The sequence below is a fragment of the Zea mays genome, chromosome 4, assembly GCF_902167145.1.
Source record: "Zea mays cultivar B73 chromosome 4, Zm-B73-REFERENCE-NAM-5.0, whole genome shotgun sequence".
In the NCBI taxonomy this organism is placed as follows: domain Eukaryota; kingdom Viridiplantae; phylum Streptophyta; class Magnoliopsida; order Poales; family Poaceae; genus Zea; species Zea mays.
Genome location: NC_050099.1, coordinates 51,837,709 through 51,853,617, shown reverse-complemented (window position 1 = coordinate 51,853,617; position 15,909 = coordinate 51,837,709).

The window sequence follows — 15,909 nt, the reverse complement described above, 5'->3', positions numbered from 1 at the left end:
AGAATGTCTGCCACTTTCTTCGGATCCACAGCCAATCCTTCTTTGTTGATTATGTGACCCAAGAACAGGACTTCACTGATCCAGAACTCACACTTGCTCAACTTTGCATACAACTGGTGCTCTCGCAATCTCTGCAATACCATCCTCAAATGATCTGCGTGCTCTTCTTCGCTTTGAGAATAAACCAGAATGTCATCAATGAATACCACCACAAACTTATCAAGGTAATCCATGAATACACTGTTCATCAAGTTCATGAAGAATGCTGGCGCATTGGTCAAACCAAAAGACATCACTGTGAACTCGTACAAACCATACTTGGAAATGAATGCCGTCTTCGGAATGTCTGAAGGTCGGATCCTGAGCTGATGATAACCTGACCTCAGATCAATCTTGGAGAACACACTGGCTCCTCTCAACTGGTCGAACAGATCTTCTATTCTGGGCAAAGGATACTTGTTCTTGATCGTGACCTCATTCAAAGCTCGATAATCAATACACATCCTCTTGGTGCCATCTTTCTTTTCCACAAACAAGACAGGGGCGGCCCAAGGCGAGGTGCTTGGCCAGATGTAACCTTTCTCTGACAGCTCATCAATTTGCTCCTTAAGCTCAACCAACTCTGGTCCGGATATTCTGTAAGCTCTCTTGAAGATAGGGGCGGTTCCAGGAAGAAGCTCTATAGCAAACTCAACTTTCCGCTCTGGTGGCATACCCGGTAGGTCCTTTGGAAACACATCTGGGAACTCGGACACAACCTTGATCCTCTCAATTGGGTCTGCTTCGCTGCTATCAACAGCTATCTGATAACAACTTCCTTTCTTTGGCTCAGGCGGGACTAACTCGGTCACCACTTCTTCTCCTAGTGGGGACACCAACTTGATTGTCCTTTTATCACAACTGATAACTGCCTGATACTTATCTAGCCAATTCATCCCTAGGATGACATCTATTCCCTGAGTACCCATTACTATAAGGTTGGCGGGAAACGCTATCCCCCTTATTTTCACACTTATATTCAAACAAATGCTATCGGCTCGAATTCTACCACCGGCTGAGTCAATTTGAATGGGGGTTGACATGGTGGTAATTGGAAGATTATGTGCTTCTACCCATGATGCAGTAATGAAAGAATGCGTTGCTCCAGTATCAAATAACACTTCTGCAATATGGGAGTCGACTGGGAACATACCTACTATCATGCCGGGGGTCTCCTGAACTGCTTCAGCTTCCAAGTGGTTCAGCCTTCCATGATTATAACGCGGCTGAGAGCGATTGCCTGCTCCAGGCTGAGGCACATTCTGCTTCGCTGGGGCATTGGGGCCTGACTGCTGCTGGGCTGCCTTCTTCGGACATTGCATCACCCAGTGGCCTTGCTCTCCACAGTGGAAACATGCTCTGTTTCCAACCTGAGCTGGTGCTGCCTGACTGTTCTGATGATTTGCTGGGGCAGGAAGACGAGGTGCCTGCTGATTCTGCTTCTGAAACTGACCTCCTGACTGATTGCTCTGGCGGTTCTGGTACTGATGCTGAGGATACTGCCTTTGGAACTGCTGATGCTGCTGAGGTGGACGCTGGTTCTGCCTGAACTGCTGAGGTTGATTGCCTGCGAAACGAGGACGATTGCTGCTCCCAGGCTGGGGTCCACTGATCTTGCGCTTACGATCTTCCATCTCCTTACGCTTCCTTTCTGTCATGATTGCTCTGTCAATCAGGTGCTGGAATGTCGGGAAGGTGTGATTCATCAGTTGGTACTGCAGAGGGTCAACCAAGCCTCTCAGGAAACGGTACTGTCGCTTGGCGTCGGTGTTGACATCTTCAGGAGCATAGCGAGACAATTGCAGAAACTTGTCCCGGTACTCACTGACGGACGATGACCCTTGCTTGAGGGCCAGGAACTCCTCCTTCTTCACTGTCATCAGACCTGCGGGAACATGGTACTGACGAAAGCTACCTTTGAACTCTTCCCAAGTGATGGCGTCAGGGTGGGCATGGGTGGCGAGGTAAGACTCCCACCATGACTGGGCTGCTCCTCTCAACAGACGGGGACCATACAGGACTTTCTCCCTGTCATCGCACTGAGCGGTATGCAACTCCCGCTCCACAGTGCGCAGCCAATCTTCAGCATCCATGGGGTCAGAAGAATGAGCGAACGTTGGTGGATGACCTCTCATGAATTCAGCACGCTTGTCTCTGGGCATCTGAGGCATCTGAGGTTGAGGTGGGGCCTGCTGCTGCTGCTGCTGCTGCTGAATGGCGGCCAAAGTCTGACCGATGGCTTGAACTACCTGAGTTTGCATCAGAAACATCTGCTCGATGGACATCGGGGGCGGGGGCGGCAGGTGCTGCTGCTGGGGCACCTCATCCTGTTGAGCGGCTCGCTCCTGCTGAGCACGCCTTCCTCCTCTGCGCCTGTTCTCTGACATCTGCAGAATGCAACCATACATCAGAACTGATCTGGCAAATCTTGCAGCACAAGAAAAGAGAATAGAATTCTTCAACAGCACTGAACAGGTGAGCATCTTCACTGATCTCCAACACAGACCACACAACTTCTCAGATAAAGAGGAAAGTGGAATAAAAGGGGTTTCCCAACTATATAACTAGCTCCATTAACATAATAGATAAACCAAAATGCAGGGGATACCCACACTCTGGTAACAGTCATTACAAAGATCCAAACCAAACATAGTTCATCATGACAAACACAAATGCACAGGATATAGCAAACTACCCTGTCTAACTAAGACTAACTAAGACCGAGACTAACGCTAAGACTGAAGCTTCTATGTATATATTTCGTATTAATTACAAGATCCAACTCTAACGGGCTATGGTTCTAGAGTTATCTTGGTCTTGCAGTCGGGATTGCCATAAGACTGGTGTCCACGCTGAGGTGAGCGGTACGGGTGCTGAGTCCCGACGGGAGCGGGGGAACCACCATCCAAGTGACGACGTTCCGCGCGCTCAGCCCGCAGCAGGGCGATCTCAGCACGAGCCCTAGCTACTCAGCTCATCTAATGCATGGTCCAGCTCCGTGTTTAGCACGGCGGCTAGGTTGACTGTGCTGCTCAACCTAGGATTGCCCTCACCGACAGGTGAGACAATCACGCCTCCTGTGCTACCGGATGGACGGCGGGGGTAATACTTCAGGTCAAGACCATCAGCTGCCCCACCGAAAACCGAGCAGTAGTGCGAAAGCGCACGCCGTGCAGCATCTTGCATGGCTGCCTCAGCTGAGTCCCGCTCAGAGATAGAATAGTGCTCTGAACAGGCCTCTACACCCTGGAGACTGTTCTCCGGGCAGCGCACCAAGCAAGTCGCCTCCCAGCGGTCCGGGTAGACCCCGCGACTGTGCTGGTAGACCACACAGCGATACTCGACGGACCAAGTATGCCGGTTAAATGCCCGACGTAGCAGGGTGTCGAGCGCATCGTGGAAGTGACACCCGCGAGCAGCGTCGCGAGTGATGGGTCGAGCAACCCATCCTTCCGGCTCAGGGTTAGCAGAAAAGTCGGTGTCGTGGCTCGAGCTGTCGTCGCCATCTCCGTCATTTGGGTCTCCTCCAGCAGCTACTCCAGAAGCTGGGGCGCCCAGTGGTGGTGCAGGGGGCGCCTCCAGGGGAAGCACAGGGGAGCAGCTCTTCACAGACTCTATCTCCTGGTGGAGCGAGAAAGAAGAGCTCTGCTGCTCCTGTCGTCGACGTTCCTGCTCCTCATGCAGGCGGTGGTGCAGTCTCTCCAAGTGGCTGGACTGTCCGGCCACGGGACGGCGAAGCGGACGCTCAGCAAGGCGGGAGGGTAAGAAGGGGATGACTGACTTTCGTGCAGTGTGTCTAAGTTGAGCCATCTACAAAAGACATCGCAAGCAAAAGGGTGAGAACAGAATTAATATGACCAGCAAATAATGAATCATAAGTAAATGAAGGATTAGAATAAAACATGATTTTCAGCAAGGTATATTATATAGTAGAACATAGGTTTGGTCGGTATGACCAACTTTTGAAGGGATATCAAAGTCAAGGCAGAGACAGAGGTCTATAGTCCTTAGAACGACCATTCTACTCTAGGTTAGCGGTCCTACAGTCAGCACGGCTTTGATACCACTTATGTCACACCCGGTTTTGGAAGGCAAACCGAATGCGAACCATGTACGTGCCAGGATCAGTTATTCACGTACACAGCAGTTACATAATATGGACATCATCACACAGTGCTCAAAATAGTATTAAGAAGGGAAATAGTCGATTACATCATACGTCCGAGACGTCCATATAGTTCTTACAATAAATCAAAGTGCGGAAAAGAAACGTAGATAACCGCGGCCTTCACAGGCAGCCGACTGGGGGTTGCCGCTAACCCACACCTAGAACTCGTCGTAGTCTTGGAACTCCTGGAAGTCTCCTTCCACAGCTTCATCTTCGCCTGAGCAGTGGTTGCAATGCTGACAACCTGGGGATGGGGGGGGGGGGGTTTGGTGTGTAGAGCAAGGGTGAGTACACATCAACATACTCAGCAAGTATCCTGTTTGGCTGTAGTGGACTAGCTGTATGTGGGGATAAGTCAAGCAGTTGCTTTTAGTTGGTCAGATTATTACTTACTAGTAGAAAGCCAAGTTTTAGCATTAACCCAAGTTATTAACCCAAACGTACTCCTTTCCAAACGGAAAGAGTACCACTTACCAGCACCATAGTCATAACCAGAATCATCGATCTCATAACCACCTGTACCAAAGTATCTCTGATCAAGTACCACTAATCACTGGAGCTCCCTTGGCCGCTCATAACCGTGAGCACGACTGATATATCAGTTTTCAAACACTCTGCAGAGGTTGTGCACTTTACCCACAAGCCGTGATTCCCATTCTGCCCGGAGATCATGACTCTCCATTGATCACTACCAAGGTGACCCAGCAGGGCATCACTACGTAGCCTTTACGAAGATTCCCCGGGGCTGTAGCCACCCGTTAGGTTTCCTAAATGCACCGCACTCCTCCCCAAGGGGCGAACCCAAACTTGGCAGAGCGAGCCGCATACACCGAGCCCCATTGACAGCACAACGGCTAAGTGAACTACACCCCGGATCCTCTAATTATTCAGCTAAGGGCACCCCATTCCACCCTCATGGTTGCACTGTTTTCCCGGGCGGTCATCCATAGAACAGGTCCTTACGGAGAGGCACTCGAGAAACCGCTCGAGCCCCCTTGAAGACCACAAGTATCACATCATCGTAAGAGAAGGGAAAAACAGCGTATCATAGATATTCTCATCATGTTCATTGATTAGAGTTAAGCAATAGCATAAAGCTAAACAGTAATAATCCAACCCGAATAGGTGAACAAGGACATGGATAACAAAAGCTAGTCAATCCTTAGGCATAAATGTGTAAAGCGGGAGGTGAATTAAATAATGAATAGGACATAGATAGGTCAAGGGACACTTGCCTCCACCAACCGACTGCTGCTCAGGGGCTTCTCCTGCGGGTTCCTCGGGCTCTTCAACTGGATCGTTCTCTATACGAGTGCAAACATACATACATCCACATATTTAATACCAAAGAACAGTACACCATACAATAGAATGCAATAAGTAAACAGACGTTCTACGCAGGCTCGCGAGTACGGTTAAGAGAAAAGAGGAAAAGATAGTCGAGAAACGATCACGTTGCATGATTATAAATTAACCACTCACTTAATGGAAAGAAATTTAATGTAGACACTATGTTTAGCGTGAAGTAAAGTCATGTTTCATGTCTAATTGTTATAAGCAGGTGGAGATAAATAAAAGGATGGTCGCGCGGCGAGACGCGCGACAAAGCTCTCTAAAACAAATTAAGAAGTTAATGACTCGTCGCGCGACCGAGCACGCAACGGGACACTTCGCCTTAGTTAAGAGGAGACGTTAAGCGTCGTGCGACGAAGCGCACGACGGCATACGTCGACTAAATTGAGTCCAAAGTGGAACGTCGCGCGAATACACACGCGGCGTCACACCTTAAACAACCTGAAACAAAATGGATCGTCGCGCGACGAAGCGCACGACGCAACACAAGATAGAATCTGAACTTAGACAAATCCGTCGCGCGGCGAAGCGCGCGACGCAACACGCTAATTAACGAATAATCACCGCGAGCGCGGGCGAGCGAAGATACGGTCGGGCGAGGCCGGGACGGGGGAACGGGCGACCGGGCCGGGGCCGGGGCGGTTGAACCGGCCAGGGGGGCGGTTGAACCGGCCGGGGGGGGGGGGGGGGCGCGGGCGAGCGGGGACGCGCGGGCAGGGGACGGGGCCGAGCGCCGCCGGGGGCCGGAGCGGGGCCGCACCGCCGGGGGAGGGAGGCCGGGCGGGGGGGCCGCGCCGAGGGGCCGAGCGGGGCCGCGCTGCCGCGCCGAGGGGCCGAGCGGCCGAGCGCCGCCAGGGAGGGGGCGGGAGGGGCCGAGCGGGCAGGGGGCCGCGCGGGCAGGGGCCGAGCGCCGCCGCGCCGAGGGAGGCCGGGCGGGCGAGGCCGCCGGGGAGGGAGGGGGGAGGGGCCGAGCGCCGCCGGGGAGGGAGACCGGGCGGGCGCCGCCGGGGAGGGAGGCCGGGGACGGGGAGCCGAGCGCCGCCGCGGGAAGGGGCGGGCAGGGGGCCGCGCCGCCGCGCCGAGGGGCGGGCAGGGGGCCGAGCGGGGGGCCGGGGCGCCGCCGCGGGGAGGGGCGGGCAGGGGGCCGCGCGGGGGCCGGGCGGGCAGGGGCCGCGCCGCCGCGTCGAGGAGGCCGGGCGGGGGCCGCGCCGTCGTGCCGAGGAGGCCGGGCGGAGGCCGCGCCGCCGGGGAGGGGTCGGGGTCGCGCGCGGGCAGGGGGAGAAAGGGGCGCGCGTGGGGAGGAAGGAGAGGAGGGAGAGAGAGAGAGAAGAGAAGGGGAGGGGAGGGGAGCTCACCTCGGGGTCCAAAATCCGGTGATCGCCGTCTCCAAATCCTAGGGCACCACGGGGAGAGAGAGGTGGAAGAGGGAGAGGAGAGGTTGTTGCACGGGAGATCCAAATGAGAGAGAGAGAGGAGGGGGCGCATGGGGGGGTTTGGGCGCCAGGGGCGCGCAGGCCGGGGCGAGCCAGGCTGGGCTGGGCTAGGTTGGGATGGGCCGGGCCACTTCGCGGATCGAAAACCCACGACGAGCGCGACCACTAAACGGAAATAAATCGCGAACCGAAATCCGGAACGGAACGAGACAAACATTCAACATCAGACAAAGAAATGTGCTTCGGCATGATGCAACACCCATGAGACTTAGGTTTTGGTTTATACATGACACGGACACTTGCCGCTATACTGGTTTGAAACTGGGAAGAAGGAGCAAACGGGGAAAGAGAAAAAAGAGTAACGCCCGAATTTGGTGAGAGAAAAGAAGAAAAAATTCTACCCCCAAATTCAGGGCGTTACATCGGCTCTATGAATCCGTCCGAGGATAGCAACAATATTGACATTGTGGAGTATAGCACTATCATATGTCCTACGAAATCAAGCCATGTGAACTTCGAAAAATCTAAGATCAAAGGAGGACATATTGAGGTACTTAACTGCTTTAGCTATATTGACAATGTTGATTGGGTGCGGTTAGGAGGTGATGACTTAGTGCCGAATCCATAGGAGGATGAAGTTGCCGTGTTTTGAAGCTTTCTGAAGGCTGACCTTAGATTTCCTCTACATAAGACAGTAGTCGCGATTTTGAAAAGCTTGAACATATACCTTCATCAGCTCACCCCAGACGCTATAGTGCGTCTAGAAATTTTCATTTGGTTTGTTCGGAGTCAAGGGGTTGAACTTGATGCCGAAGCTTTTTGTGAAGACTGCAGTCAAATTCATGAGTTACACTTTCAGACGAAGGCGACTAGAGGCCTTCACAACAACTTTGGTTGCTATAACTTCGCTTATCGAAGGGGCTCGATGTTTTCGGCTCTTGCATACCAAATCAAGTGGTCGAATGAATGGGCGAAGGAGTAGTTTTACATGAAGAATGACTTGAATGAACGGGCTGATATAAAAGGCATTATTCAGGCTCCTATTATTACAAGCTTTGGTTATAAAAAGCCAACATGCTATATCTGTGACTAACCTGGATTAGGCGAGATAATAGCCCCCTCGGGTACTGTAGCATATATATAGGCAGACAATAATATATGGGCCTTATGGGCCTTAACACCCCCTATCAAACTCAAGGCGGAAGCGGAGGATTTGAAGCATTGAGTTTGATTAGATGAAACTGATGTTGTGCCTAGTTTGTGCTTTTGTGAAGAAATCCGCAAGCTGTAATTTTGAGGGCACATATTGAAGATCAATGGTCTTCTGATGACAATGAGATCTAGTGAATGAGACATCAACACCAATGTGTTTTGTGAGTTCACGCTTCACTGGATCATGACAACTTTTTATAGCTCCAGTGATGTCATAGCGAAGAAGTGTAGCTGAGTCACAAGAAACGCCTAGATCAGCCAAGAGCCAACGAATCCAGATAATCTCAGCAGTAGTAGTAGCCAGGGCTCGAAGTTCTGCTTCAGTACTAGATCTAGATACATCAGCTTGCTTCTTGGATTTCCAAGCAACAGGGGATGATCCAAGAAGAATACAGTAACCAGTGATGAAGCGACAATCTGTAGGATCACTGACCCAGGTAGCATCAGAGTAAGCATGAAGCTGAAGTGGGGAATTTGAGTCATAAAATAAACATTGTGTTTTTGTCCCCCGTAAATATCTAAGCACACGAAGTAAGTGCCCATAATGAACTGATGTAGGAGCAGAGACAAAAACTGACTCAAGATCTAAATCGCATGAGCAATATCTGGCCTGGTGACAGTAAGGTAAACTAAGCTACCAACAAGATGTCTATATCGAGATGGATCCTCCAAAGGTGTCCCATCAGTCAGACGAAGAGATAAGTGAAGATCCATAGGCGTGGCAACAATGCGAGTATCACTAAGACCAGAACGATCAAGAAGGTCTTGTATGTACTTGGCCTGAGAAAGATAAATACCATTTTGAGTCTGCAAAATCTCAATGCCCAAAAAATAACTGAGTGCCCCCAAGTTAGACATTTGAAATTCTGTACTCAGATACGCCTTTACATGAGTAATATGGTCTGGATCATCGCCTATAATCAACATGTCATCAACATATAGTAATAGCAACGTGCGTCATCGTGAAGAAACATGAATGAACAATGCAGGATCATGATCACTAGAATAGAAACCACAAGCCTTGATGATAGAAACAAATCTCTCAAACCAAGCACGAGGAGCTTGTTTGAGACCATACAAGGCTCGACGGAGACGACATACATGCCCTAAGGGAACCTCTATCCCAGGAGGTGGATGCATATAGACTTCTTCATGTAGATCACCATGAAGAAAAGCATTTTTGACATCCATATGAGAGATAGTCCAAGAAGATGAGGCTGCAACAGCAAGTAAAGCTCGGACAGCAGTCAGATGGGCCACAGGTGCAAAAGTCTCATCATAGTCAATACCCTGAGTCTGTTGAAAACCTCTGGCCACAAGACGAGCTTTATATCGCTCAATAGACCCATCAGATTTGGTTTTAACTTTGAAGACCCATTTGCACGTGATAGGTACAACACCAGCAGGTAACAGAACAACATCCCAAGTACATGTGCGATGAAGGGCATTTATGACAGAACCTCCCAAGTCATTAGCCCCACCTACACTTGTCCTTGTCCAACGGACCTCAGACAACCCTGCAGGTGCCCCTGATCACTTGACAAGTTCGGTATCAGTATTCCTTACCTTTCCCAAGAGCGTTTCACCCGTCACGCAGACATTACAATACATCGGAGGTACGAAAATGCGGAAGCAATTACAATAACTTACTTTATTTCAAAGTAAGACAGAGTTATATAGTTACAGGCCAGAACAAAATATATGAGTGCTGAGCATTATTATTACATAACCTGGGAGGCAAAACCTCTCCCGAATAAACAGTAAAAAGTTTTTCTTAACGGAGGACCTTTCCTCTCGCAGCTTTAGTCTTGATTTTCTTATTTTGGTACCACCTTGGAACAGAAGCAACAAAAGTTTGCTGCTTCTTCACCTAAAACAACATAGGACAAAGCCCTGAGTACGAAATGTACATTCGCAAGTCTTACTCATCAAAATAAAAGACTCTCAAGGATATGCTGGCCTTTGGGAGTCAAGGTATGGCTTATCAATAATCAAAGACTCTGTTTGCATAAATGCTTACTAATAGTGGATCCTTAAAAATCCATTTTATTAGTCAGGTTAAGTAAAGTTACCTATATCTAGGGTTCTTGCTACCCTAGTTCAATCACTTGACCTATACTAGCCAATTTCTTAACAACCCTTCTTATTCACTGGAATGCTACGTGTAGGGCCGTGACCAAGTCTTCATATCCGTGAAGTTACGGCGATCCGAATCGATTATACTCAGCTGAGGATCTCCAATCACACGACATATGTAGCACTTAACCCTTGCATATGTCAACTTGCAACCAGGGTTCTTAAGACCAAATCAGGTTCACGCCAACCGAGAGCACAGATACACCACCGTCCAGCCTCTTGCCACGGAGGGTACACGCTACTCTCGCCATCTCTCCACTACCATTGCGTGTTATCTTATTCTGGTATTAGTCTGCCCGAGGCAAAGCTTACCCATGACGAGGCATGTGACCAGTTAAAGGGTCCTCGATCATCAAGCCTACATCGACAAGGTCCTTAATCGACTCAGACAGAGACACTACACCGAGACTCTCTTATCGTGCAAGTCACCCGCCCGTTCTCAGCTTTATCATTTCAAACCCAAAGTTTAGTACCTGGCAGAGGTACATCTTTTCCGATGTTGAACCCATCATGGCCATGATGGATCCATCATCAAGTTTTGTTTTTGAAAACATCCCACCCACTTTGCAGCATCATCTTTTGTGAAAACAAAACATTTTTGTTTTCAAGAGCAAAGCTAAGCATAAGAAAAACCTTTTAGTAAATCAGGGATTAAGGGGAAGTAATCAAATCCAAGGAAGGAAATGCAGCAACTGGTTTAGCACACAACTCCTATCACCTAATGCATCAAGTAAGTGAGAAAGATTTCAAAATAACAAGGGGGTGGAAAATGCACCGGGGCTTGCCTTGTGTGATAGGTGAATCAGGCTATGTTCTGCAGATATCAAAGTAAAAGCAGTTTCCTGCGTGAGGTTCTTCAGGTGGTGGTGGTGAAGTCCTCACTTCTTCAACTTCTATTTCCTCTTCGTTTTCTAGATATAACCATATATAATCATGAATGCTCATGTAATGCTCATGAAAATGCTAAGATAATAAAAGTTTATTATCTAATGTCTTGAATATAACTTCCCTTCACGGATCTCCGAGAAATTAGGGTTTTCGGAGTTTATAGTGAAGTTCATAGGGCAAGGGGGCTAGGGTTTTGGGTTCTAAGTATAAAACATGGTCCAAAGCATACCAAATTTTACCCAAGGTTTCTAAATATTACTTAAAGTCTATTTAAAAAGTTTGGTGAATTTCAGGATTATTAATTACTCTCTAAAATTCCAGAAGTATGGATTTTGGCTATTTTAAATGTCCCAAAATTCCCTATTGGAACTAAAAATCAGGAAACTATTTTTATTAAACACTACAATAAATTAGAAGCCTAGCAAAATTGGTCTGGTATTTTTAGCATTTTTCTGTAATTTTCTAGAATTTCTTTAGCTCTGGCAGAAAAGGAAAAAGAAAAAGACTCTACAGTGTTGGGCTGAAATTGGCCCGAGCCGGCCCATCTACAGGCAGAAGTGGGCCCGCGCGCGCCTGCGCTGTCGGCTTTGCAGAAATACCCCTATCGTTTTGATTAACTGGAAAAGGGTCACGACGCTATTCCCATGTCTCACTGACGCCTTACAAAAACCCCCCTCCAGTTCTGTTTCTTCTTTAACCCGACCCCTAGACCACGACGTACTCACCGTCGACCATCCCGTTGCTCGGACCGGCCAAGAACTTCAGCGGCTGCCCAAACCAGCTGCTGGGTAAGCATTAACGACCCGAGGCGACCCCAGAACAAGCTTTAATTGGATCAATCCGGGCTAGGATGTGTCTGACCACGGTGACAGCGGATACCGAACACCGATCAAGACGTTCCGGTTGATTAGGTGAAGTCAAGCTCAATGGGCTGAGCAGGTGAAAGGGAATTAGGCTTACACCTATTTTCCTAATTGATTTTGGTGGTTGAATTGCCTAACACAAATAATTGGACTAACTTGTTTGCTCTAGTCTATAAGTTATACAGGTGCCAAAGGTTCACAAAAAGCCAATAAAAAGACCAAGAAAAGGGTTCAAAAAAAAGAGCAAGGGATAACCGAAGTGTGCCCTGGTCTGGCGCACCGGACAGTGTCCGGTGCACCAGGGAACTCCAAGCTGAACTCAACACCTTCGGGAATTTTCAGAGGCGCTTCGCTATAATTCACCGGACTGTCCGGTGCACCACCGGACAGTGTTCGGTGCCCCAAGGGAGAGTGACTCTGAACTCGCCAACTTCGGGAATCCGCTCTGCTATAATTCAACAGACTGTCCGGTGTGACAGCGGAGCAACGGCTACTTCGCACGCAACGGTCGACTACAACGCATTAAATGCGCGCCTGCGCGCGCAGAGGAGCAGAGCACGCGCGGGTGGCACACCGAACAGCCTACAGGGCCTGTCCGGTGCACCACCGGACAGCCAGGCGGGCCCACAAGACAGAGCTCCAATGGTCGAACCCCAACGGTCTGCTGACGTGGCTGGCGCACCGGACAGTGTCCGATGGCGCACCGGACTGTCCGGTGCGCCATGCGACTGCAGCCTTCCAACGGCCACTTTGTGGTGGTTGGGGCTATTAATACCCCAACCACCCCACATTCATTGGCATCCAAGTTTTCCACCTTCCAACTACTTACAAGAGCTCTAGAATTCAATTCTAGACACAACCAAATAGATCAAATCCTCTCCCAACTCCACACAAAGCTCTAGTGATTAGAGAGAGAAATTTGTTGTGTTCATTTGAGCTCTTGCGCTTGGATTGTGATAGTCGCCTAGAGGGGGGGTGAATAGGGCGAAACTGAAATTTACAAATATAAACACAACTACAAGCCGGGTTAGCGTTAGAAATAAAAACGAGTCCGCGAGAGAGGGTGCAAAACAAATCGCAAGCAAATGAAGAGTGTGACACGTGGATTTCTTTTACCGGGGTTCGGTTCTCGCAAACCTACTCCCCGTTGAGGAGGCCACAAAGGCCGGGTCTCTTTCAACCCTTCCCTCTCTCAAACGGTCCCTCGGACCGAGTGAGCTTCTCTTTTCAAATCACTTGGGAATCAAACTTCCCACAAGGACCACCACACAATTGGTGTCTCTTGCCTTAATTACAAGTGAGTGTTTGATCTCAAGAAAGAATGCCAAAGAAAAGAAGCGATCCAAGCGCAAGAGCTCAAATGAACACTACAAATCACTCTCTCTAGTCACTAAAGCTTTGTGTGGAGTTGGGAGAGGATTTGATCTCTTTTGGTGTGCTTTGCAATGAATGCTAGCTCTTGTATAGTGGTTGGAAGCTGGAAAACTTGGATGCAATGAATGGTGGGGTGGTTGGGGTATTTATAGCCCCAACCACCAAACATGACCGTTGGTGGAGGCTACCTGTCGTATGGTGCACCGGACAGTCCGGTGTACACCGGACATGTCCGGTGCGCCAGCCACGTCACCAATGCCGTTGGGATTCGACCGTTAGAGCTTCTGTCTTCTGGGCCCGCCTGGATGTCCGGTGCACACCGGACATGTACTGTTCAATGTCCGGTGTGCCAGCACACGCGTGCCTAACTTCTGCGCGCTTCTGGCGCGCATTAAATGTGTTGCAGGTAGCCGTTGGCGCGAAGTAGCCGTTGCTCCGGAGTTGCACCGGACAGTCCGGTGTACACCGGACATGTCCGGTGAATTATAGCGGAGCAGCCGTTTATGATTTCCCGAGGCTGCCAAGTTCCAGAGCCGCGTCTTCTTGGAGCACCGGACACTGTCCGGTGTACACCGGACAGTCCGGTGAATTATAGCGCGCCGGCTTCTGAAAATTCCCGAGGCTGAGGAGTTCTGCGCGTGGTTCCTTGGTGCACCGGACACTGTCCGGTGCGCCACCGGACAGTCCGGTGCGCCAGACCAAGGAGCACTTCGGGATGCCTTTAGCTCTCTATTTTGAACCCAACTTTGGTCTTTTTAATTGGCTTGTTGTGAACCTTTTGACACCTATATAACTTATACACTAGAGCAAACTAGTTAGTCCAATTGTTTGTGTTGGGCAATTCAACCACCAAAATTAATTAGGGACTAGGTGTAAGCCTAATTCCCTTTCAATTTCCCCTTTTTGGTGATTGATGCCAACACAAACCAAAGCAAATATAGAAGTGCATAATTGAACTAGTTTGCATAATGTAAGTGCAAAGGTTGCTTGGAATTGAGCCAATGTAAATACTTACAAGATATGCATGGATTGTTTCTTTATTTTTAGCATTTTGGACCACGCTTGCACCACATGTTTTGTTTTTGCAAACTCTTTTGTAAATCCTTTTCAAAGTTCTTTTGCAAATAGTCAAAGGTAAATGAATAAGATTTTGCAAAGCATTTTCAAGTTTTGAAATTTTCTCCCCCTGTTTCAAATGCTTTTCCTTTGACTAAACAAAACTCCCCCTAAAAGAGATCCTCCTCTTAGTGTTCAAGAGGGTTTTGATATATCATTTTTGAAATACTACTTTCTCCCCCTTTTGAACACAATAAGATACTAATTTGAAATTTACCAATTGAAAATCTCCAATTTTTAAAATTAGGTGGTGGTGCAGTCCTTTTGCTTTGGGCTCATACTTACTCCCCCTTTGGCATGAATCGCCAAAAACGGAATCATTAGAGCCCTTTTAAGTGCGTTCTTCCCCTTTGGTCATAAATAAATGAGTTAAGATTATACCAAAGACGAAGTCCTTTTGCTCTCTCCCCCAAGGATGGAGAGTGGCTTGGAGTGACGGCGAAAGATGAGTTACGGAGTGGAAGCCTTTGTCTTCGCCGAAGACTCCAATTCCCTTTCAATAAACCTATGACTTGGTTTGAAATGGACTTGAAAACACATTAGTCATAGCATATGAAAGAGACATGATCAAAGGTATATAAATGAGCTATGTGTGCATATCAACAAAAGAAGTTCCTAGAATCAAGAATATTTAGCTCATGCCTAAGTTTGTTAAAAGTTTGTTCATCAAGAGACTTGGTAAAGATATCGGCTAATTGATCTTTAGTGTTAATGTAAGAAATCTCGATATCTCCCTTTTGTTGGTGATCCCTAAGAAAATGATACCGAATGGCTATGTGTTTAGTGCGGCTATGCTCGACGGGATTATCCGCCATCTTGATTGTTCTCTCATTATCACATAGCAAAGGAACTTTGGTTAAGTTGTAACCGTAGTCCCGCAGGGTTTGCCTCATCCAAAGCAATTGCGCGCAACAATGGCCTGCGGCAATGTACTCGGCTTCGGCGGTGGAAAGAGCGACCGAATTTTGCTTCTTTGAAGCCCAAGACACCAAGGATCTTCCCAAGAACTGGCAAGTCCCCGATGTGCTCTTTCTATTGATTTTACACCCCGCCCAATCGGCATCCGAATAACCAATCAAATCAAAGGTGGATCCCCTGGGATACCAAAGCCCAAACTTAGGAGTGTAAGCCAAATATCTCAAGATTCGTTTTACGGCCGTAAGGTGAGCTTCCTTAGGGTCGGCTTGAAATCTTGCACACATGCATACGGAAAGCATAATATCCGGTCGAGATGCACATAAATAGAGTAAGGAACCTATCATCAACCGGTATACCTTTTGATCCACGGACTTACCTCCCGTGTCGAGGTCGAGATGCCCATTAGTTC